This window comes from Pelobates fuscus, chromosome 9, assembly GCF_036172605.1.
Source record: "Pelobates fuscus isolate aPelFus1 chromosome 9, aPelFus1.pri, whole genome shotgun sequence".
Taxonomy (NCBI): Eukaryota; Metazoa; Chordata; class Amphibia; order Anura; family Pelobatidae; genus Pelobates; species Pelobates fuscus.
The window spans coordinates 60447140-60472719 of NC_086325.1; positions in this window are offsets into that span (position 1 = coordinate 60447140).

Genomic DNA, 25580 nt, shown 5'->3' on the forward strand with positions numbered 1-25580 from the left:
TCCTTCAGCGTGTGCCCTGCACAACCCTGCCAGCGTGCTTTGACAGTTGCCACTCATATCTTGTGTCTCTATAGCGTGCTTTTACAACCAAAATTTTGTTTCCACTGTAATAGAAGAGCAGTTGCCTGCCTGCCAGCTTCTGTGTGAGGTTCACATTGGATACTGTGCCCACTAGCCCAGTGCCACCACTCATATCTGTTTTAACAATTGGTTAAGCTTTAGATTTAAAATAAATATTTTTTTTCCCACTGTAATAGAAGAGCAGTTAGTTGTCTGCAAGCGTCTGTGTTTCAGGCCTACTTCAGCGTGTGCTCTGCAGACCTGTGCCAGCGTGCTTTGACAGTTGCCACTCATATCTTGTGTCTCTATAGCGTGCTTTTACAACCAAATTTTTTTTTCCACTGTAATAGAAGAGCAGTTGCCTGCCTGCCAGCTTCTGTGTGAGGTTCACATTGGATACTGTGCCCACTAGCCCAGTGCCACCACTCATATCTGTTTTAACAATTGGTTAAGCTTTAGATTTAAAATAAATAATTTTTTTTCACTGTAATAGAAGAGCAGTTGCCTGCCTGCCAGCTTCTGTGTCAGGTTGGATGCCTTGCCCACTTGCACAGTCAGTGCCACCACTCATATCTGTTTTAACAATAGCTTAAGCTTTAGATTTTAAAGAAATCATTTTTTTTCCACTGTAATAGAAGATCAGTTAGTTGTCTGCAAGCGTCTGGGTGTCAGGCCTACTTCAGCGTGTGCTCTGCAGACCTGTGCCAGCGTGCTTTGACAGTTGCCAATCATATCTGGTGTTTCTTTAGCGTGCTTTTACAAAGAAAAAAGGTTTCCAGTGTAAGCTAATAGCAGACAGTCAGTGTCCTTCAAGCGGCTCTGTCAGGCCTTCCTTCAGCGTGTGCCCTGCACAACCCTGCCAGCGTGCTTTGACAGTTGCCACTCATATCTTGTGTCTCTATAGCGTGCTTTTACAACCAAAATTTTGTTTCCACTGTAATAGAAGAGCAGTTGCCTGCCTGCCAGCTTCTGTGTGAGGTTCACATTGGATACTGTGCCCACTAGCCCAGTGCCACCACTCATATCTGTTTTAACAATTGGTTAAGCTTTAGATTTAAAATAAATATTTTTTTTCCCACTGTAATAGAAGAGCAGTTAGTTGTCTGCAAGCGTCTGTGTTTCAGGCCTACTTCAGCGTGTGCTCTGCAGACCTGTGCCAGCGTGCTTTGACAGTTGCCACTCATATCTTGTGTCTCTATAGCGTGCTTTTACAACCAAATTTTTTTTTCCACTGTAATAGAAGAGCAGTTGCCTGCCTGCCAGCTTCTGTGTGAGGTTCACATTGGATACTGTGCCCCTAGCCCAGTGCCACCACTCATATCTGTTTTAACAATTGGTTAAGCTTTAGATTTAAAATTAATATTTTTTTTTCACTGTAATAGAAGAGCAGTTAGTTGTCTGCAAGCGTCTGGGTTTCAGGCCTACTTCAGCGTGTGCTCTGCAGACCTGTGCCAGCGTGCTTTGACAGTTGCCAATCATATCTGGTGTCTCTTTAGCGTGCTTTTACAAAGAAAAAAGGTTTCCAGTGTAAGCTAATAGCAGACAGTCAGTGTCCTTCAAGCGGCTCTGTCAGGCCTTCCTTCAGCGTGTGCCCTGCACAACCCTGCCAGCGTGCTTTGACAGTTGCCACTCATATCTTGTGTCTCTATAGCGTGCTTTTACAACCAAAATTTTGTTTCCACTGTAATAGAAGAGCAGTTGCCTGCCTGCCAGCTTCTGTGTGAGGTTCACATTGGATACTGTGCCCACTAGCCCAGTGCCACCACTCATATCTGTTTTAACAATTGGTTAAGCTTTAGATTTAAAATAAATATATTTTTTCACTGTAATAGAAGAGCAGTTAGTTGTCTGCAAGCGTCTGGGTGTCAGGCCTACTTCAGCGTGTGCTCTGCAGACCTGTGCCAGCGTGCTTTGACAGTTGCCAATCATATCTGGTGTCTCTTTAGCGTGCTTTTACAAAGAAAAAAGGTTTCCAGTGTAAGCTAATAGCAGACAGTCAGTGTCCTTCAAGCGGCTCTGTCAGGCCTTCCTTCAGCGTGTGCCCTGCACAACCCTGCCAGCGTGCTTTGACAGTTGCCACTCATATCTTGTGTCTCTATAGCGTGCTTTTACAACCAAAATTTTGTTTCCACGGTAATAGAAGAGCAGTTGCCTGCCTGCCAGCTTCTGTGTGAGGTTCACATTGGATACTGTGCCTACTTGCCCAGTGCCACCACTCATATCTGTTTTAACAATTGGTTAAGCTTTACATTTAAAATATTTTTTTTTTTTTCACTGTAATAGAAGAGCAGTTAGTTGTCTGCAAGCGTCTGTGTTTCAGGCCTACTTCAGCGTGTGCTCTGTAGACCTGTTCCAGCGTGCTTTGACAGTTGCCAATCATATTTGGTGTCTCTATAGCGTGCTTTTAAAACCAAAATTTGTTTTTCACTGTTATAGATTGAATAGCAGTTACTTGTCTTCAAGCGGGTGTCTCAGGCCTACAGTGTGTGCTCTTCAGAACTGTTCCAGTGCACATTGCCAATCATATCTGGTGTCTCTATAGCGTGCTTTTAAAACCAAAATTTGTTTTTCACTGTTATAGATTGAATAGCAGTTACTTGTCTTCAAGCGGCTCTGTCAGTCCTTCCTTCAGCGTGTGCTCTGCAGAACTGTTCCAGTGCACATTGCCAATCATATCTGGTCTCACAGTAGCTTGCACGCATAGTACCACTAATCCCCAAAAAAATGACAGGCAGAGGCAGGCCACCCCGCAGGGGCCGTCGTGGTCGTGGTGCTGTGATTCCCTTTTGCCCTAGAATAATGCCCAGTTTTCAGAAGCCACGTACCCTGAACTTGAAAAGTTCTGAGGACTTAGTTGACTGGCTAACACAGGACACCCAATCTTGTACAGCCTCCGCTCGGAACCTTGACGCACCATCCTCCTCCAGCTTAGCTTCAGGCACCTCTCAAGATAGCACTCACCCGCCTGCCGCCACCACCAAAACTAGCACCACAGCCGCTTTACTTGGTATGTCAGAGGAGTTATTCACACACCCGTTTGAAGAAATGAGTGATGCGCAACCATTATTGCTAGAGGATGTAGATAACAGGGATATGTCTCAGGCAGGCAGCATTAAACACATGGAGGTACGGTGTGATGATGATGATGTTGTACCCGCTGCTGCTTCCTTTTCTGAGTTGTCAGATACAAGCGAAGCGGTTGATGATGACGATGCGTCCATGGATGTCACGTGGGTGCCCGCTCGGCAAGAAGAAGAACAGGGCGAAAGTTCAGATGGGGAGACAGAGAGGAGGAGGAGGAGTCTAGTTGGAAGCAGGGGGGGTCATCGCAAGGAGCTAGTGGCACAGTCAGACAGCATGCATCGGCACCCGGGGTCAGCCCGACAGCACGCCAATCAACGCATGCTGTGTCCACCACCAGAATGCCGTCATTGCAGAGCTCAGCAGTGTGGCATTTTTTTTTGTGTGTCTGCCTCGGACAACAGCGATGCCATTTGCAACCTGTGCCAAAGGAAACTGAGTCGTGGGAGGTCCAACACCCACCTAGGTACAACTGCTTTGCGTAGGCACATGATCTCACATCACAAACGCCTATGGGATCAACACATGAGTACAAGCAGCACGCCTACTCTAAGCCGCCATCCTCCTCCTGGTCCAGCATCTTCAGCCATGTCAACCACTGCTGTCCTTCTTGCCCCCTCTCAACCATCCGCCACTCCGTCTCCCGCCTTGAGCAGTTCCCGCTCATCTGCCCACAGTCATGTGTCTGTCAAGGACATGTTTGAGCGTAAGAAGCCAATGTCACCAAGTCACCCCCTTGCCCAGCGTCTGACAGCTGGCTTGTCCGAACTATTAGCCTGCCAGTTTTTACCATACAATCTGGTTGAGTCTGAGGCGTTCAAAAAATTTGTAGCTATTGGGACACCGCAGTGGAAGGTACCCGGCCGGAATTTCTTTTCACAAAAGGCAATCCCCAACTTGTACTCGATTGTGCAAAAGGAAGTCATGGCATGTCTGGCACACAGTGTTGGGGCAAGGGTCCATCTGACCACTGATACCTGGTCTGCAAAGCATGGTCAGGGCAGGTATATCACCTACACTGCGCATTGGGTAAACCTGCTGACGTCTGACAAGCAAGGAATGCGTGGCATTGCAGAGGAGTTGGTGACACCGCCACGAATTGCAGGCTGTCCTGCTGCCACCTCCTCTACTCCTCCTACTCCATCCTCTTCCATAACCTCCTCGGCTGAGTCCTCTTGTGCCGCTGCTTCTTGCTCCACATCAACGGCACCCCCCCAGCTCCCCAGGTACTATTCCACATCCCGGATACGGCAGTGTCACGCCGTCTTGGGTTTGACTTGCTTGAAAGCAGAGAGTCACACCGGACAAGCACTCCTGTCCGCCCTGAACGCACAGGTGGAAAAGTGGCTGACTCCGCAGCAACTTTATATCGGCAAAGTGGTGTGTGACAACGGAAAAAATTTGATAGCGGCATTGAAGTTGGCAAGTTGACACATGTGCCGTGCATGGCACATGTGTGTAATCTGATCGTACAACGCTTTGTGCATAAGTACACAGGCTTACAGGACGTCCTGAAGCAGGCCAGGAAGGTGTGTGGCCATTTCAGGCGTTCCTACACGGCCATGGCTCACTTTGCCGATATCCAGCGGCGAAACAACATGCCAGTGAGGCGCTTGATTTGCGACAGCCCTACACGTTGGAATTCAACACTCCTAATGTTCGACCGCCTGCTCCAACAAGAAAAAGCTGTTAATGAATATTTGTATGACCGGGGTGCTAGGACAGCCTCTGGGGAGCTGGGAATTTTTTTGCCACGTTACTGGACGCTCATGCGCAATGCCTGTAGGCTCATGCGTCCTTTTGAGGAGGTGACAAACCTAGTCAGTCGCAACGAAGGCACCATCAGCGACATAATACCATTTGTTTTCTTCATGGAGCGTGCCCTGCGAAGAGTGCTGGATCAGGCTGTAGATGAGCGTGAAGAGGAACAGTTGTGGTCACCATCACCACCAGAAACAGCCTTATCAGCATCGCTTGCTGGACCTGCGGCAACGCTGGAAGAGGATTGTGAGGAAGAGGAGTCAGAGGAGGATTGTAGCTTTGAGGAGGAGGAGGAGGAGCAAGACCAAACACAACAGGCATCCCAGGGTGCTCGTTGTCACCTATCTGGTACCCGTAGTGTTGTACGTGGCTGGGGGGAAGAACATACCTTCAATGACATCAGTGAGGAGGAGGAACGGGAAATGAGTAGCTCGGCATCCAACCTTGTGCAAATGGGGTCTTTCATGCTGTCCTGCCTGTTGAGGGACCCTCGTATAAAAAGGCTGAAGGAGAACGACCTGTACTGGGTGTCCACGCTACTAGACCCCCGGTATAAGCAGAAAGTGGCGGAAATGTTACCCAATTACAACAAGTCGGAAAGGATGCAGCATTTGCAAAATAAATTAAAAAGTATGCTTTACACAGCGTATAAGGGTGATGTCACAGCACAACGGGAATCTAACAGGGGGAGAGGTGGAAGTCATCCTCCTCCTCCTCCTCCCACGACCACGCCGGCAAGGACAGGACGCTTTAAAGACATGTTGTTGATGGAGGACATGCGGACCTTTTTAAGTCCTATGCATCGCCACAGCCCTTCGGGATCCACCCTCAGAGAGCGACTCGACCGACAGGTAGCAGACTACATCGCCTTAACTGCAGATATCGACACTCTGAGGAGCGATGAACCCCTTGACTACTGGGTGTGCAGGCTTGACCTGTGGCCTGAGCTATCCCAATTTGCGATAGAACTTCTGGCCTGCCCCGCTTCAAGTGTCCTGTCAGAAAGGACCTTCAGTGCAGCAGGAGGTATTGTCACTGAAAAGAGAAGTCGCCTAGGTCAAAAAAGTCTAGATTACCTCACCTTTATTAAGATGAATGAGGGATGGATCCCAAAGGGACTGACACTGGGCGATACATTCGATTAAAAAAGGCCTGATTAGATGAGCTGCCTTGGGCTAAAAATGGTCCACACGCTGCTGTATTTTAGCTCTGAATGACGTTTGACTTGCGTGACTTATCCGCCACCAACTAGGGTTCAAGCCGCCATGTTTTAGGGCACTTTCTGCCTGTGAAACAAACATCAATTTTTCTGGCCGCTGCTACAGCAGCGGCTGCAACAATACCAAATTTTTCAGGCATGTGTACATGCCTAATTTTTAGGCCCACTGGTGCAGCACTGTGGCTTCAAAAACCAAACCAAAAATTAAAATCCTCCAAGATGGCACCAATATACCAGTGGTCTAAGCATCTTCCCACCTTGGCCTAAAAAGGGGAGGTGATTCAACAATTAAAAATCTCTGCCATTTACACGTCCACTGATAGGAGACGCGGAAGGTATTAAACTGATATGAACAATACTCCACTCCTATCAGTAGGTCCGTCCCATTGTGATTTATGCCCCCCACCCACCGCGCAGGGATGGGGGCCGGGGGGGAGGAAAGTAGGCCCCCCCATTGTGATTTATGCCCCCCACCCACCGCGCAGGGGTGGGGGCCGAGGGGGGGAGGACAGTAGGTCACCCCATTGTGATTTATGGCCCCCACCCACCGCGCAGGGGTTGGGGAGGACAGTAGCTCCCCCCAGTGTGTATCAGGGGCTTTGAGGACAGGTGTCAATCCATACCTGCCAAGTGACCCTATGTACGGGGAACAGTCTCTATTCTGCTCTGTGTCAGTGTGTATCAGGGGTTTTGAGGACAGGTGTCAATCCATATCTGCCAAGTGACCCTATGTAGGGGGAACAGTCTCTATTCTGCTCTGTGTCAGTGTGTATCAGGGATCATTAGGATAGGTGTCAATCCATATCTGCCAAGTGACCCTATGTAGGGGGAACAGTCCCTATTCTGCTCTGTGTCAGTGTGTATCAGGGGTTTTGAGGACAGGTGTCAATCCATATCTGCCAAGTGACCCTATGTAGGGGGAACAGTCTCTATTCTGCTCTGTGTCAGTGTGTATCAGGGCTGGGCTTTGAGGACAGGTGTCAATGTTTGGTGATTTCTGCCCTTTATGGATTAAAAGCAGACTCTGCATCAACTGTGCAATTTTCCATGGGAGTTTTGCCATGGATCCCCCTCTGGCATGCCACAGTCCAGGTGTTAGTCCCCTTGAAACAACTTTTCCATCACTATTGTGGCCAGAAAGAGTCCCTGTTGGTTTTAAATTTCGCCTGCCCATTGAAGTCAATGGCGGTTCGCGCGGTTCGCCGGTTCGCGAACATTTGCGGAAGTTCGCGTTCGCCGTTCGCGAACCGAAAATTTCGGGTTCGCGACAACACTAATTACTATGAATGCATAATAGTTTACTTTTACAGACTCTCTACGCATGCAATTGATAAATGTGGTTTTGTTAACACAAGTAAATTTACGATTTATCTTATCTCAGCAGAAAGTAGAGTAGTATGCCACATGCACATCCAAGCCTCTCCATAGGAAAGCAATGAATCGGGAGCTGCAATGTCAATTCCACATGTTAGTGTAACAGCTACTGGAGGTGAGTTTAACCCTTAAAGCTACATTTTTTTTTTTTTTTGCAAAATGCCAATGTTTTACTTTGAATGGTTAAAATGACAGGACCACTGCACTCAGTACACTCCATTGAGATAAAGTTGCCTGAGTGACTTAACCGGTGCTTTAATTCAAAAAGTACTTGACTTCTTAGCTCTCTGCTTCAGGCCCACAATATGACCCTTTAGTTCAAAGAAAGATATAAAAAAGCATTAACAAATAAAAGTGTTTTATAATCCATTTAGAGGTCCTCACAGTTTATACAATGTCTTATCTACAATACGTACAGAATGTGCAATCAATCAGAAACCAAAGATGTCAGTCCCTTGGCATTTGATGACTAGTACTCTGCAAAATGTCTACCTATGGATATTTTTATCTTTGAATATCTGTATATCATTATATCTTTAAGTGTTTAAAAGCTCTATCTTTTCATTCTCTTGTAGCTTTCCCCACATACATTGGATTGCAAAGTTGCAAAGACAAATGAGGAGATATATGAGTTATCTTGTGGTGCAATTAGTGCCACGTTTGTGCAACCATTTTCAAATGTACTAGATGATGAAAATGCATGGCATATGGCATGTCCACCACAACTAGATGTGCCTGGACACTTAGAAGAACATTAATTTTTTTCTCTGACAAAATTACTTTTTGTAAATTTTTCATGCAACTATGGGACTTAAGTATAATTTATTTGCAGTTTTGAGTGCAGCCAAAGATCTCAGTTATTTTTTTCAGTTTAAGAACAGATCAAGTAAAAATAGAAAATACTGCTTGGATTTTGTTGTTGGTGAGGCTTCTAAATGGGATAGAATGAAGATAAAACATTCAGCTGAAGGTATGTGCTGTTGGAGAAAGGTGAGGCAGGTTAAGAACAGAGGATTGGGAAGGTAGCAATAAATGTGTTGCTTTAAAACTGAAATAGTGTCTCCCATTGATGTCTGTGAAGATATGAAGGCATCATACAGAAATGTAGTATACTGGTTCTTTTCAAAATCCCTGAGCTCCCTCTTAAACCTTGTTTTATTTTTTTTCCGACAAATAAGGCTCATATCTATCCATCTTAGCTTTCAGTTCATTATCTTTCTTTGTAAAATGCCCTTGAGTTCTTTACTTGCATCCTCCAAAATCTTTCATATTTAGAACCATTTTTTTTCTTGAAAATTAATTGTCTGCTCCTTTCCAATCATGCAAATCATGTTTCCAACAGTCAATAAATTCTCTATGTATTCTAGCAAAACTGAGTAATACTTTCATACTTAAACCTGTTGATATTATTCTACTCTGATTATATTGTTACTTGTGAATGGCAAAAGTTTTCAGTTCGTCTGAATGAATTTGGATGAAAATACATTTAGAAAGAGATAGTAAACACATAAACACAGTAAAAAAGTGAAAAAATAATTGAAGGTAGACTTCTTTTCAGTCTTGTTTTTAGTGTGATATTTAGTGAATAAGCCCCTAAACAAACAAGCTAAGTTCTGTTCAATGTATAGAGGGTGTTGGTTGTTTACAAGTTTGGACTTTATACCTTATTTTCTCCCCTCTACCCTCACCATTCCCCCTTACTGCTGTTCTGCCTAGTAACAGCAGTCAAGTCCCAACACACCATCCCTTTTACTGTTGGTCTACCTAGTAACAGCAGTAAAGTCCCAAATAACTATCCCCCTTATTGTTGGTCTACCTAGTAACAGCAGTAAGTGTCCCAACTAATAACCCCCCCCCCCCCCCCCCACCCACCCACCCTTTTACTACTCTCTCGATACATTAAGAGCAGGTGTAACTATTTGATTAGATACAAAATAAAAACATGCCTTTTTAACCCCTTAAGGACCAAACTTCTGGAATAAAAGGGAATCATGACATGTCACACATGTCATGTGTCCTTAAGGGGTTAAAGAACACCATATATTCAAGTGTAATTTGCAATAAAATACGAATTACTTTGAACAACTTGTGTCTGTTCATGGTGGCTTCCCCAGTGCTGGAAAGATATTGCATGACAAACCATAGATTGATAAATTACGTACAAGTCCATGGCAGAGAAGTGAACAGGAAAAATACCTCTTAGTAGGCCGAAACATTGCTCTGCCTTTTTGATCCAATAAATTTAAAAGTGACATTAATTATGTGAGTGCCTGTAGAATTTTTCTGTTTTCGTGTTATACGTGTTTTGGATTTGCTGGTCCTGCTTAAGGCAAACCGGTTTTAAGTGGATTTGAGTGGGGTTCCTTTTTTCTGTTTAATGGCAAAGAAGTGGTCAAGTATTTAAGAGATCTAAGTTTTGTTTTAACAATAATCTACTTTGAACTAAACTATAAGCTATACTAACTATACTCATTAAAACAAAACAACTACGTTGTTAAGTGTTAAATATCGTATAAATTACTTAACTCCAATCAATCTGTAGCCTCCCAAGATCGTTATCCACCCAAAACGATCGTATATATGTATAGAACCACAAGCAGAAATGGGATACGGCTGTACAGTCTATGGAGGGAACATACAAAGAAAAAACAATAGTGTGATACAGTATATACAGTGAATAGTGCGCTTAAATGGATGCACTCACGAGATAGTGGAGATAAAAGAGCATTCAAGGTGCCTCCCCAGGAGATATGGGGGAATACTGGTATCCTTTGATAATGTCGAGCAGCCAATGGGACACAGGACTCCAGGTGAGTAGTAGTAGAAAATATTCGTAATTTTATTCTCTTTAAAAGGTGATACAACTGCCGAGAAGAGAGGCTCAGAAAACCACAGCCCTACCAACTTGAAGCAGCAGCAAAGCTGGGCCCACACACCCTCTACCTGTTGCACATAACAAGAGACATACCTGACCCGTTCCACGTGTGTAATTCCCAATGCTGTTGCTGTTGGTTTATGTTTTTATTCTCTCTTTTCTTTCACCATACATTGTTGTGTTTTTTATCTTTTCTTTGTTATCTTTTTTGGCTCCGTAAGCCTTTGAATAATAATATGTATTAAGCCACTGTCACCCCCCCATTACACCCAGAGTGCGTAACACAGCTTGAAACACACCGCACATTACCTGCTGCACTCTCCGCTAGCAACTTAGTCAACCACACCCAGCTACGACACGCACACCTATTTGAGCTCATCTAACTAAGGTCCCACGCTCAACACACTCACATTTTGAGGTGCCTTAATTCCTACCACAAGACGTACCCCGACACTGAGCACGCAGGCACTTAACGCTAAACAACGCTTTTAATACACTTTACTTAAAAAAAAAAAGAGGCCGACAATCTTCGGAGATAATGTATAGTGAACTGTGATACCCCATCTTGTATGACTTTTTATTGTCTCCCATTTCTATTCTGTACCCGTAAATTTTATGCCTCAATAAAAGAAAGATTGACAAAAAAAAAAAAAAAGGTGATACAACACCATAAAGATAAAATATAAAAGTGCAGCAATAGGTCCAACGCGTTTCGTTCAACACAGGAACTTCATCAGGGACCGCACAATAAAAGAAATCAACAGCAATATTGCAGATTGTAAAAAAATACACATCCTACTCACCCTAACAATAATCACTATAAATAGGGCTAATCCCAATGTCCCATTGGTCCTAAGTGTGGGGGTGTCCTCTGCGCAACTCTCCATTGGTCCAGGGATGGTGTCATCCAGCTGATTCTATTTTCGGCATTTCGGTGTCCAAAAAACGAGCGCGTTTTTTTCAAACGCCGGAACCGGAAGTGGACGTTTTCTTTCACTTCCGCGTTCCACTTGCGTTCCACGTGCGTTCCACATGCGTTCCAAGGGCAGTCCGCACATGCTCAGTAAACATTACACAGCTATCTCAATCAGAGGCATCCTAATACATTTAAAACAATCACTAAAGGTTCAAAACATGACTGAAAATGCAATTAATCTCTAAAAAGAGAGAAAAATGAATTAGTATATAATATACAAACATAATTTATTACTTTAATAAACTTAAACTTATAATGTGACAAGATTTCGTGATTAGACACCATTATATGGTATCTGCAGGTCTGTGGAAATAACAAACACCTTGTCTGCAGATCTATTTAAAGTGACAGACTCTTCATGAATCTCTGTAAACCCCTTCTCTGTAAAACTATTAACGTGATAAACTCCTCTGTAGATCTATTAAAGTGACACCTCTCTCTCCCTTTTTTTGAGGATATAAGATAATGACAAAATTCAATTTATGTATATACTTACAAAATCATAAAAAAGATAAATAAGATAAAAAACAGATTAAAAATATATATAAAATAATAATAATAATTAATGTAGTTTACACTATACAGTTATGTGTACTGATCAGGTATTTATAACATTCATAACTAATAGCATTGAGGGAACATTTTTAAAGTTTACTGGTTATGTTTTCTACCTTTCTAGTCCAATAGGTGTTAGTCACTTTAATAGTTTTGTAAAGGTGTCTGTCACTCTCATAGATTCATAGAGGAGTCTACTACTTTAAATAGATTTGGAGATAAGGTGCTTGTCACTTTAATAGATCTACAGAGGAGTTTATCACATTAATAGTTTTACAGAGAAGGGGTTTACAGAGATTCATGAAGAGTCTGTCACTTTAAATAGATCTGCAGACAAGGTGTTTGTTATTTCCACAGACCTGCAGATACCATATAATGGTGTCTAATCACGAAATCTTGTCACATTATAAGTTTAAGTTTATTAAAGTAATAAATTATGTTTGTATATTATATACTAATTCATTTTTCTCTCTTTTTAGAGATTAATTGCATTTTCAGTCATGTTTTGAACCTTTAGTGATTGTTTTAAATGTATTAGGATGTCTCTGATTGAGATAGCTGTGTAATGTTTACTGAGCATGTGCGGACTGCCCTTGGAACGCATGTGGAACGCACGTGGAACGCAAGTGGAACGCGGAAGTGAAAGAAAACGTCCACTTCCGGTTCTGGCGTTTGAAAAAAACGCGCTCGTTTTTTGGACACCGAAATGCCGAAAATAGAATCAGCTGGATGACACCATCCCTGGACCAATGGAGAGTTGCCCAGAGGACACCCCCACACTTAGGACCAATGGGACATTGGGATTAGCCCTATTTATAATGATTATTGTTGGGTGAGTAGGATGTGTATTTTTTTACAATCTGCAATATTGCTGTTGATTTCTTTTATTGTGCGGTCCCTGATGAAGTTCCTGTGTTGAACGAAACGCGTTGGACCTATTGCTGCACTTTTATATTTTATCTTTATGGTGTTGTATCACATTTTAACCCCTTAAGGACACATGACATGTGTGACATGTCATAATTCCCTTTTATTCCAGAAGTTTGGTCCTTAACCCCTTAAGGACCAAGCTTCTGGAATAAAATGGAATCATGACATGTCACACATGTCATGTGTCCTTAAGGGGTTAAGGGGTTAAAGAGAATAAAATTACGAATATTTTCTACTACTACTCACCTGGAGTCCTGTGTCCCATTGGCTGCTCGACCTTATCAAAGGATACCAGTATCCCCCCATATCTCCTGGGGAGGCACCTTGAATGCTCTTTTATCTCCACTATCTCGTGAGTGCACCCATTTAAGCACACTATTCACTGTATATACTGTATCACACTATTGTTTTTTCTTTGTATGTTCCCTCCATAGACTGTACAGTCGTATCCCATTTCTGCTTGTGGTTCTAACTATACTCATTACCTGTATATCCCACAAAAAATAATGGAATGCATAAACACAAGAATATTTAAAATCAAATAATTTAGTCCCAAGGTCACCTCTTTCATAATATGATATTAGTAGTGGGAGCATAAGCATAGTAGATGAAAACAACTTTAGTCTGTTTGTGTTTTTAAATTTAGCCTCTTTGCAGAATGTCCACTTCAATAAGCTATATTTACTATGGTGCTTTGAGTGTCACCTTATAAACGTAACATTTTGGAAGGGCAGGTTCGTAAGATTCCGCTTAGATAAAAAATAACATATTTAAATTTCTGGTTCTCTGTATAACTATCTTGAAAAACACTATACAGACTTTCTCCGGAGAATTTAGCATTCAATACAAGATTTAGCCTAGTCTACTCATGCTCTCTAAAATCTTTTACTCTAGCGTAACTTGCAAGAAGTCTGATATATTTGGCAAATAACCCTGAGTGAAATATTACAAATATTGATAAACATGGGCACTGCTTGTATCTTTTTTTTTTCTTCTTTTGTTTTCTTTTTGTGTTCAATGCTTGTCACTCTGAAGTTTAAAAAGGTTAATAAAATAGAGGTTAAGGGAGAGAATGTTCCTAAATATTTAATACCTGGAAAGGGCAAACATTATTGTTTTCTTCTATCGCATCTTTTATTCTTGAGTTGGTTTCATTATATTGATTTGTTATACCACAATAGTTCTCCTTCATTATATTGGCTGTTTTTTGTTTTGTTTTGTTTTTTACAATTTTATCATCAAAATACTTTAAAAAATAAATAAACAGCTTGATGTTAACCTAACAATACATTTATAAACTTGGGTCATGGGTGACCTAATTGTATACAGTATTTTATATATAGTAAAACAATACAAACTACACTGAAAGTGATTGATTCTTGTCTTTTTCAGTACAACATTCTTTAATACATATAATATATTACACGTTTCAGCAGTGTGTTAATCATCATAAACATTAACTAGGCTAGGCTAGACCAATTAATATTATGGTGTATTTTATCACCGCATCTAAAGTGTTGCTGTGTCCTGTGGTCTTGCTTTTATTGTCTTTTGGTTTGAAGGAATGTTTCAGAAATGGATTTCTATATATAGCTATTTTTATGTAAGGTACTGATTGATTTTTGAGAGGGGTATGATTGGGGCTGAGATAAACATTTTTGATTTTGTTTTTCTTTTTGCAAGTTTTAGTCAAGTTCCTGTTTCATGAAGGGTTATTACCCCATAACATCTGCTTTATAGGACTTCCAAAACAGTTTATTGACATATATGTTGTTTACTTTTGATAAAATTTGCTTAGGATTGCTACAGTTGCAATACATTAAAGATGATGATGTGTTGGTAAGAGTGAGTTCTTATGGTACTTGATCTGATATTATAAGAGTACATTGGATGTGGGTAATGCAGTCTATGTCATAGCTAAGGTTAGAATTTCATTTTCAGTGTACAGGTATACTGTGTATATAACCCAATTTTGCACCAACTTGCATCAGCAGGGAGAATCCATCATCCGTAATATGGGTTCAAGGTGAGTCAGTGACAATCTGTTCAGCCACTTACCTACATGTGCAAGTAAACTCCTTTTACTCATCTATTTGAGCACCTGGACCTGTTGTGATATTGCTCTTTAACACCAGTTGAGAAGAGGGCGATTCAGAAGTTTAATCAGCGCTGAATCTCCAACAATGACCAAAGTCTGGTCACTCAAACACAAGTAAAGTAGTCAGTACAGGATATTAAATTGTAAGAGTGTGTAGGTGATGCCATATAGAGTGGTGTCCAGTAAAATTAACATTCCATCAGAGTTGGCTCTTGTTTAATGTATTTAACATCGAAGAACCAATGTCAGCCTCCTAAACATATACTTTTTTTAATACCATAATCTAGACTAATGGAATTAGTAAAATTATTATATTCTATGAAACACATCACACCTGACTAGTGAAATACCCTAAATATAATAATATTGTTATGCTTATATCATCAACCAGGGCTAACTCTGAAAAAAATCATGATGTATACAAAAAAAAAACAGAAACAGTGGGGAGGCATGGCTCCAAATAACATTGAGTATACGGATATGGTGATAAGTCTCACTTAAAATACAAACCAATCATATATAGAGTAATTAATCTCCCCAGTGAAGAACAGTTCAAATAGAAACACTGTCTTCAAAAATATTTAATAGTATAAATAACAATACAAAGAGACATAGTGCAAAATGTATAAGAAAAAAAGCCCCCCCCCCCCCCCACTTGTTGCACTTACAAACATATAATGCTATTCAAGCATTAAAGTTATTAGGACCCCTCTCCTCTTAGCTGCAACAGAGTTCTGCTCTGTGACACTCATACACAATATTATACCCCTTATTTATATCCCCACACCTGCCAATTAATCCTTAATTTAAATCCTAATTACCCTCCAAGCTAACATATCTGTCTCCACGCAATATAGCTTCTAATATTACATGCAAATTAAACCACTTTCCTCCCCAAGCTAGATCTTCTCATTCCTCTGGTAACGTTATCTGTGTCCTACACAAAGAGAGATACCAACCCAGCAACAGACATTAACACATTTATACAGAAATTGCACTTAACCCCTTAGCGCCGTTACGGCATCCTATTCCGTCCCGCATTAAGTGGGCTTTAAAGCCATTGCAGCGGCATAAAACGCCATAACGGCTTTCAGCCCCTGGAGGTCCGGTGTACTTACCTCTGCCGCGATCCTCTTCTGGAGGGCTGCCTGACAGCCCAGACAGCCCTCCCACAGCAAATGAGGCCCCCAGGGGCCATGTGATCACTCTCAAAGAGCAATCACATGGCCCCCTATAGCTGGCTGTGGATCTGCCAGCAGGGGGACCTATAAATGCATATATATTAAAATTCTACATGTATATTTAAGTAATCTTTTAACATAATTATGTGATTTGATTAATTCAAATTTGATTGACATGCCTGACAACACAGGGAGAAAGTGCAGAGAATTTAATTCACAAGCACTATATTTGACCCTGTAACTCTCCAAGTCACTAAGTGGCTACTAAAAAAGACTAAACATACCCCACTTTCAATACCTTGGGTTGTCTACCTTTTCAAATGGTATGCCATCATGGGGGTAATTCTCATTCCTGGGCTACTACACCATCTCAAAGGTAACATTAATAATCTGGCAAATTTCAATTTGAAAATGGAATGTTCTATATTTGACCCTGTAACTTTCAAAAACACCATAAAACCTGTTAATGGGGGGTACTGTTGTACTTTTGAGACATCGCTGATTACAAATATGTGCATGTTTGTGCAGTAAAACCTAACAGTATTATGACATTCACAGCTAAAATGTCAGACGGAAATACAAATTTTAAAAAAAAATCGTATTTTCTCACATTATTTTAAATTTTATTCATAATAAATGACGTTCCATATATGAATAGTTAATGATAAATTAAAGCCCTGTTTCTCCTGAACAAAATTATATATAATAAGTGTGGGTGCACTTAATGTGACAGCGGTGAATTACGGTTGAACAGACATATAGCGCAAATTCCAGTTTTTGTTTACGTTTTGTTTTGATCAGAACGTGCACTATTGACTCCGTCCTGAAGGGGTTATTTACACAGAGGTTTCACATATAGACACATACAGAATCAGAGATCCCTGGGGAGGACACTTACCCTGGTTCCTATCCTGGATCTGCCCTTGATAAGAGCCTTCAATATGCACACACCAACACTCTTGACATAAATACACCCTTTCATTCAACTGCAAACTGACCATTTATTTACACACTAACTCTTAACACATATAGACTGATCAGCAACAACACTAAAACCACTGATAGGTAACATGAATTACATAGTTACATAGTTGCATAGTTACATAGCTGAAAAGAGACTTGCGTCCATCAAGTTCAGCCTTCCTCACATATGTTTTTTGCTGTTGATCCAAAAGAAGGCAAAAAAAAACCCAGTTTGAAGCACTTCCAATTTTGCAACCAGCTAGGAAAAAAAGCCTTCTTGACCCCAGAATGGCAGTCAGATTTATCCTTGGATCAAGCCGTTATTACCCTACATTGAAAGATTATATCCTTGAATATTCTGTTTTTGCAAGTATGCATCTAGTAGCTGTTTGAACATCTGTATGGACTCTGATAAAACCACTTCTTCAGGCAGAGAATTCCACATCCTGATTGTTCTTACAGTAAAAAAACCTTTCCTTTGCCTTAGACGAAATCTTCTTTCTTCTAGTCTAAACGCATGACCTCGTGTCCTATGTAAAGTCCGGTTTGTGAATAGATTTCCACACAATGGTTTGTATTGGCCTCGAATATATTTGTATAATGTTATCATATCCCCTCTCAGGCGACGTTTTTCTAAACTAAATAGGTTTAAATTTGTTAACCTTTCTTCATAGCTGATATGTTCCATTCCTTTTATTAATTTTGTAGCCCGCCTCTGCACTTTTTCTAGTGCCATAATATCCTTCTTTAGAACAGGTGCCCAAAATTGCACAGCATATTCAATGTGTGGTCTTACCAGTGATTTATAAAGAGGCAAAATGATATTCTCGTCCCGAGAATGAATGCCCTTTTTCATGCATGACAATACCCTACTGGCTTTGGCCACTGCTGATTGACATTGCACATTGTTACATAGTTTGTTGTCTATAACAATTCCCAAGTCCTTTTCGTGTGTTGTTATCCCTAATTCGCTTCCATTAAGGGTATACGTTGCTTGTGTATTCTTTACGCCGAAGTGCATAACTTTGCATTTTTCAACATTAAATTTCATCTGCCATTTGAGTGCCCAGTCCTCCAGTCTATCTAAATTCCTCTGCAGCAAAGTAATATCTTGCTCACATTGTATTATTTTACAAAGTTTTGTGTCATCTGCAAACACTGAAACATGACTTTCAATGCTGTCTTCAAGATCATTTATAAACATGTTAAATAGAAGGGGTCCCAGAACAGACCCCTGAGGGACACCACTTGCCACCTCTGTCCAGCTTGAAAATTTACCATTAACGACAACTCTTTGTACTCTGTTTTTAAGCCAATGTTCTACCTAAGAACAAGCATTTTCATCTAGACCGATTTCCTTGAGTTTGAACACTAATCTTCTGTGTGGAACTGTATCAAATGCCTTGGCAAAGTCCAAATAGATCACATCCACTGCAACACCCTGATCTATACTTCTACTTACTTCTTCCTAGAATGCAATCAAGTTAGTTTGACACGACCTGTGCTTCATAAAACCGTGCTGATTTTTGCTGATAACCATGTTCTTCTCAAGGAATTCTTGAATATAATCCCTTAATAACTTTTCAAATATTTTACCAGCCACAGAAGTTAAGCTCACAGGTCTATAATTTCCAGGCAAGGATTTTGAACCCTTTTTGAATATAGGAACCACATCTGCCTTCCTCCAATCCCCCGGAGCACTTCCTGAAAGAAAAGAATCTTGAAAGATTAAAAACAGAGGTTCACTTATTTCTACTCTTAGTTCCTTAAGTACACGTGGATGGATACCGTCAGGCCCTGGAGCTTTGTTTATATTAACTTTCTTTAGTTGCTGCAGCACCTTGTCTTGAGTTAACCAATTACAATTATTCTGCAAGTTTTTAGTAGCAATCATTTGCACATCTATTGCCATGGGTTCTTCCTTAATATATACAGAGGAGAAATAGTTATTTAAAATTCCTGCCTTTTCCTGGTCTTCATTGACTAACACCCCCGTTTCAGTTTTTAGTGTAGCTACACTTTCATTTTTGGGGTTTTTAGAATGTATGTACTTAAAAAATGCTTTAGGGTTGGTTTTGCTCTCTTTAGCTATCATTTTTTCATTTTGAAGTTTAGCAAGTCTAATTGCCTTTTTGCACGCATTATTTGCTTCCTTATATCTTTTATAAGATGCATCTGATTTGTCCGATTTAAATGCTTTAAATGCCCTTTTCTTATTTTTAATCTCTTGTTTTACTTTTCTAGTAAGCCACATTGGTTTTAATTTGTTTCTTTTATATTTATTTCCCAATGGTACATACTGAGAAATGTACCTTTCTAATATTTGTTGGAAGATGATCCATTTATCCTCAGTGTTCTTTTCACTAAAGAGTTTATCCCAGTCAATATATTGCAAAGCTTCCATTAACTTATTGAAATTGGCCTTTTTAAAATTATATGTTTTAGTATACCCCATGTGCTTTTGTTTTTTTGCGTTTATTTCAAAGGACACTATATTGTGATCACTATTTCCCAAGTGCTCACCTACTTGAATGTTGGTCAAAAGATCAATGTTGTTTGTTAAAACCAGGTCCAGACAAGCGTCCATTCTAGTTGGTGCTTGTACTAGTTGTGACATGAGGGTGTCATTTAACAAGTTTAAAAACCTAATTCCCTTTGCTGAGGTACTAGTCCCTCTGTCCCAATTTATGTCCGGGTAATTAAAATCTCCAATAATTAAAGTGTTACCCAGATTTGCAGCTTTCTCAATTTGCTCAAACAGCTGTTGTTCCTCGTCAATATTATCCAACCAATAGTTGGTTTCCCTTATTTTCCCCCAAGCAGATATTTACCCATAAAGCCTCCACATTTTCCTCATCGCATTCCATTTGCTTAAGATTTGGCTTTAAATCATGGTTGACATACAAACATACCCCACCACCCTTCTTGTTTTGCCTATCCTTCCTAAATAACATGTATCCATTTAAGTTAACTGCCCAGTCATGTGTCTCATCCCACCATGTTTCAGTTATGCCTATTATATCATATTGTTTAGTGTATGCTAGCGCCTCTAGTTCCCCCATTTTGTTATTTAGGCTCCTTGCATTAGTAAGCATTCATTTAATATCATGCGTCACTTGTATATTTTGTGAATTATCAACATTACATAGCTTCTCTGTTCTAAGCTTGCCCCTCCCCCCGTCTCCACCCTCCTTATACTGTGCTAAAGCCCATTTCCTTTCTGTCCTATCTCCATTTTGTAAATTGCTATGAACCTCCCCCCCTACTACTAGTTTAAAATCTCCTCCAATTACATTTATTATATTATTATAATAGCACCTGTTAAGGCGTGGGACAGGTTAGACAGCAACTAAACAGTCAGTTTTTAAATTTCATATGTTGGAAGCGGGAAAAATGGGAATGCAAAAAAATCTTAGTGACCTTGACAAGTGTCAAATTGTGATGGATGGACAACTGGGTCAGAATATCTCTAAACAGCAGATCTTGTGGGGTGTTACCAGTACATAGAGGTTAGTACCTACAAAAAGTGCTACAAGGAAGGACAACCAGTGAACCGGCATCAGGTTCATGGGGGCCCAAGGCTTATTGTTATACAGTTTGCTGCATATGGTGAGCATCATAACTGAACTGTGGAGCGATGGAAGAAGGTTGTCTGATCTGATTAATCTTGTTTTCTTTTAGATTAGGTGAATGGTTGGGTGTGTGTGTATCATTTACCTGGAGAAAAGATTAAAGCAGGATGCACTATCGGAAGAAGGCAGGTCAATGAAGGCAGTGTTATGCTCTGGGCAATGTTCGGCTGGGAATCATTGGGTTTTGGCATTGAACTTTGACACGTATCACCTACTTAGAAATTGTTGCGGAACACGTACACCATGTACACTTTATGACAGTGGCCTCTTTAAGATGTTGCCTTGGTCTCCCAATTCCCCAGATTTCAGTCCGACTGAGCATCTGTAGGATGCGTTGGAACAATAAATCCGATCCATGTAAGTCCCAAGTCGTAACTTGCAAGACTGAAAGAATCTGCTGCTAACGTCCTGTTGCCATATACCACAGGACATATTCAAAGGTCTTGTGGAGTCCATGCCTCACTGCATCAGATCTGTTTTGGCAGCACGAGGGGGACCAACATGATATTAGGCAAGCAGCTTTAATGTTGTGGCTGATCAGTGTATCTATGCATTCACTCACTAACTCTTCACACACACCATGCTTTTGCACACGTGCACTATACATATACACATACAAACACATCTGAGTTTGCACATATACACTGACTCTGCAAAAAAGCAGCTCTGTATTTACACATTACATTAGCCTTGCATACATAAACTACTGCATTAAAAAACTCTGATATACCATACTGCAGACAAAAAAGAGATAAAAAAAAATTAGGTAGGTATTTTGCATACTTTTGCGGTGGTGAGTAACTATAATGCCTAGTTAGTAGGTCAGGACTTTTGAGCCCTGCTTAGAGTATTCCTTTAACCCCTTAAGTCCGGAGGGCGTACTATTACGTCCTTTTAAAAGCGGCTCTAAACGCCGCCGGACGTAATAGTACGCCCTCCGTTTTTTAGTAACTTACCCGGTCGCTGGCGGTCCCACGCCGGCGATCGCGGTTCGGGGGACTCCCAGGGAGCCCCCCGCGGCACGTCCGCCCTCCAGGAGCCCTCCCGGCCATGTGAGAGTGAGGTCCTTGCGAGGACCTCACAATCACATGGCCGGTATAGCTGCCTGCTGCATTGCCAGCAGGGGGACCAACTGTAATGACAGTTGGTCCCCCTGCTGGCTGAAAATCAAATAAAAAATGTTTAAAACAGTGTAAAAAAAATAAAATTATATACTTAGATCATATATATATATTATATATATATGATCTAAGTATATATATACACATATACATACACACACATACACCGTCTAGGTGTATTTTAATATTAATATATATATAATTATATATATATATTAATATCAAATTACACGTAGACTGATACTGATTAAATATATATATAATTATTGTTATATATATATTTATAAATAATATAAAAAAAATTAATATGTAAATACGTAAAAAAATAAAATAAAAAAAATAATTAAAAATAAAATATTAAAAAATATATAGATGTGTTTTATTTCGTTCTAACTGTATTCTGATATTAATATATATATATATTTATATCAAAATACACTTATAACGAAATAATATATATATCTATATACATAAATATATAGGTATATATCACTATATATATACCTATATATAAATAAAAATATTTAAAAAAAAATATATATATATATACGTATATATACACATATGTATATATATACATATATTAATTCTACACATATATTTATGTAATAATTTTACATAATTAGGTATCCTAATTAATTACAATTAGCGGGACCTGCCTGACCACCCATGCCGAAAGTATAGGGAATTTAATTTGCTAGCACTATATTTAACCCTATAACTTTCCAAGACACCATAAAACCTGTACATGGGGGGTACTGTTTTACTCGGGAGACTTCGCTGAACACAAATATTAGTGTTTCAAAACAGTAAAATGTATTACAACCATGATATCGCCAGTAAAAGTGACGTTTTTTGCATTTTTCACGCACAAACAACACTTACAGGGACGATATTATTGCTGCAATACTTTTTACTGTTTTGAAACACAAATATTTGTGTTCAGCGAAGTCTCCTGAGTACAACAGTACCCCACATGTACAGGTTTTATGGTGTTTTCAAAAATTACAGCGTCAAATATAAGGCTTGTGTTTAATTTTTTTCACATTAAAATTCGCCAGATTGCTTACGTTGCCTTTATGACCCTATGGTAGCCCAAGAATGAAAATTACCCCTATGATGGCATACCATTTGCAATAGTAGACAACCAAAGGTATTGCAAATGGGGTATGTCCAGTCTTTTTTAGTAGCCACTTAGTCACAAACACTGGCCAAAATTGGCGTTTTTTGCATTTTTCACACACAAACAAATACAAATGCTAACTTTGGCCAGTGTTTGTGACCAAATGGCTACTAAAAAAGACTGGACATCGCTTATTTGCAATACCTTGGGTCGTCTACTATTGCAAATGGTATGCCATTATGGGTGTAAATTTATTTCCTGGGCTACTATACAGTCTCAAAGGCAACGTAACCAATCTGGCGAATTTCAATTTCAAATGTAACACGCTATATTTGACCCTGTAACTTCCCAAAACACCATAAAACCTGTACATAGGGGGTACTGTTTTACACGTGAGACTTTGCTGAATACAAATATGTGTATTTTATTGCAGTAAAAGCAAACATTTTTATTATGACATTGACAGTTAAAATGTCATGAAGAACGAAAAAAATCAAAAAAAATCTTATTTTCTCCCATTTTTTTCATATTAAATTATGTTTCATAGCCAAATATTTGATATTAAATGAAAGCCCTGTTTCCCCTGAATAAAATGATATATAATAAGGGGGGGTGCATTTAATATGAAAGAGGTGAATTACGGTTGGACAGACATATAGCGCAAATGCCAGGTTTTGTTTACGTTTTGTTTCGTTCACAACTTGTACATTTGGCTGCGGTGTTAAGGGGTTAATTGTGTACTGCATATGAGAAAACATGACACCAAATTAGAATTTCTCTATTTAAAGTATAATCGAAACAAAACACCATTTTATAATATTGCTGGCTAGAGTTCTTTGGTACATTGAGGATTACTTTTTCTGATTTATTTTAAGCAATATACTTTTCTACACGGTTTAATATTATAATCCTCTAAGGTACTGCAGTTAACAATAATAACTTTTAAAACCAATGTCTTGAATATGGCCCACAACATTTGATTGGATTTGAAATTATATATTTATAGAGGAACTGCTGTTCTGGGATTGCAGCTGGTAGTTCAATTTAATTAGTGGCCCAGATTCTTATACAATTTGCTGCTAAATCATTTGAATCCATGTTGAGTTTCCATTGTCATCATTGCATCTTTTCATTGTCTCTCTTTCTTTTTGGTGTGGCTACATTTGTCACATGTGATGTCCTAATGGAGATATATAGGGTTATTTATTAAAATGGGAATTATCAGGAATACAAAAGGAATTTCAAATTTAAGGCCAAGATAGCAGCATCAGAAACATTTTCCATGTCATATACGTCCAGTTTGGCTACTTTAACCTTGAATGTGAAACTCACTTTGAATTCCCAGTAATTCTCACTTTGGTAAATAATGCTGGTTATTTTACATTTTAGATTTTGTTTTTCAATTACTTATTGAGTGAAAGTACACTACTGGAGTCTCCTTTGGGATTATTTGTCTCGATTTTCAGTGCATCTTCAATAGAAGCAGAGTATTCACTAAACAGAGAATTCAAATGAGTTCAAACTTAGAAAATGTTTCTATTATGGCTGTTTTGGCCTAAATTTTTAAATTAACTTTGATTTCTCATTTTAGTAAATATCTCTATTGGCATATGCTGTTTTTTTCCTTTTAAGTATGTCTTAGATTGTTGTAGCTGCATTACTATAAGCCACACAATGTAACTATATAATATATTGAAAGTACACTTTCTGGAAATATTGTTTACCTTTACTTTTTCTTTTTTGCCTTAGTATTTTTTTGCATTGAATTGTATGCCCATCAAAGCAGAGCCTTCATCAAGGGGTGAGCCATGCAGAAGTAGCTAAATTAGGCTATTTCACTCTATGTCCTTTGACATGTTACTGCTTTTAGAAGTTGATCCTTTTCTAGTTCAGGTAAGTTTGGCCGGACATCTTGAAATGTAGTCCACAATCATCCAGGGAAACATGGTCACTGGTAAAGTACACCATTTAACCATTAGCATTTCAGATGTTTGCAGACTTCATATCCCATAAACATCATCCACAAAACAGTGGTTTTTGAGCCATATTTATAATAATGCTTATCCAGATGAAGGTCCATAATCATGTAGTTCACAAGCACGTTCAAATACGTAGCCAACAAGCAATGACAAACTCGGTCTCTGGAGGTGTTTCTGGACCACAATTCCTTAATGTTTAAAGTGGAACTATCACTTCTGGAAATTACACCTGAGAATAGAACATTGAAAATCACATTGGACTTGTGTTAACCTTTACAGGTGATGCTCCATTTTCTTTTAAACTTTAAATATTTAACACATGACTTCACAATCAAGTTTAGTCCAGGCACTTTCAGGGCACACATTGAATATGAGGACACAGAAACACTGTTTTTATTTTACATCTGCTCAGTATCTTTACTATATACTGACTGCCAGGTGCAAGTGACAGAGTTTATAACAATGACTGACAGGGAGCTAAGACGCAGGTGCCCGATTGCGGGATAAGTAGGTGTTAATTTCTACATTTAATTTCATTTTCACGCAACACAAACTCTTACTTATTAAATATAGGGAAACATAAGATAATTATAAAAATCATGTTATTAGTATAAAAAACATGCTTGTGTATGAATGGCTGCAGCCTGTAGCC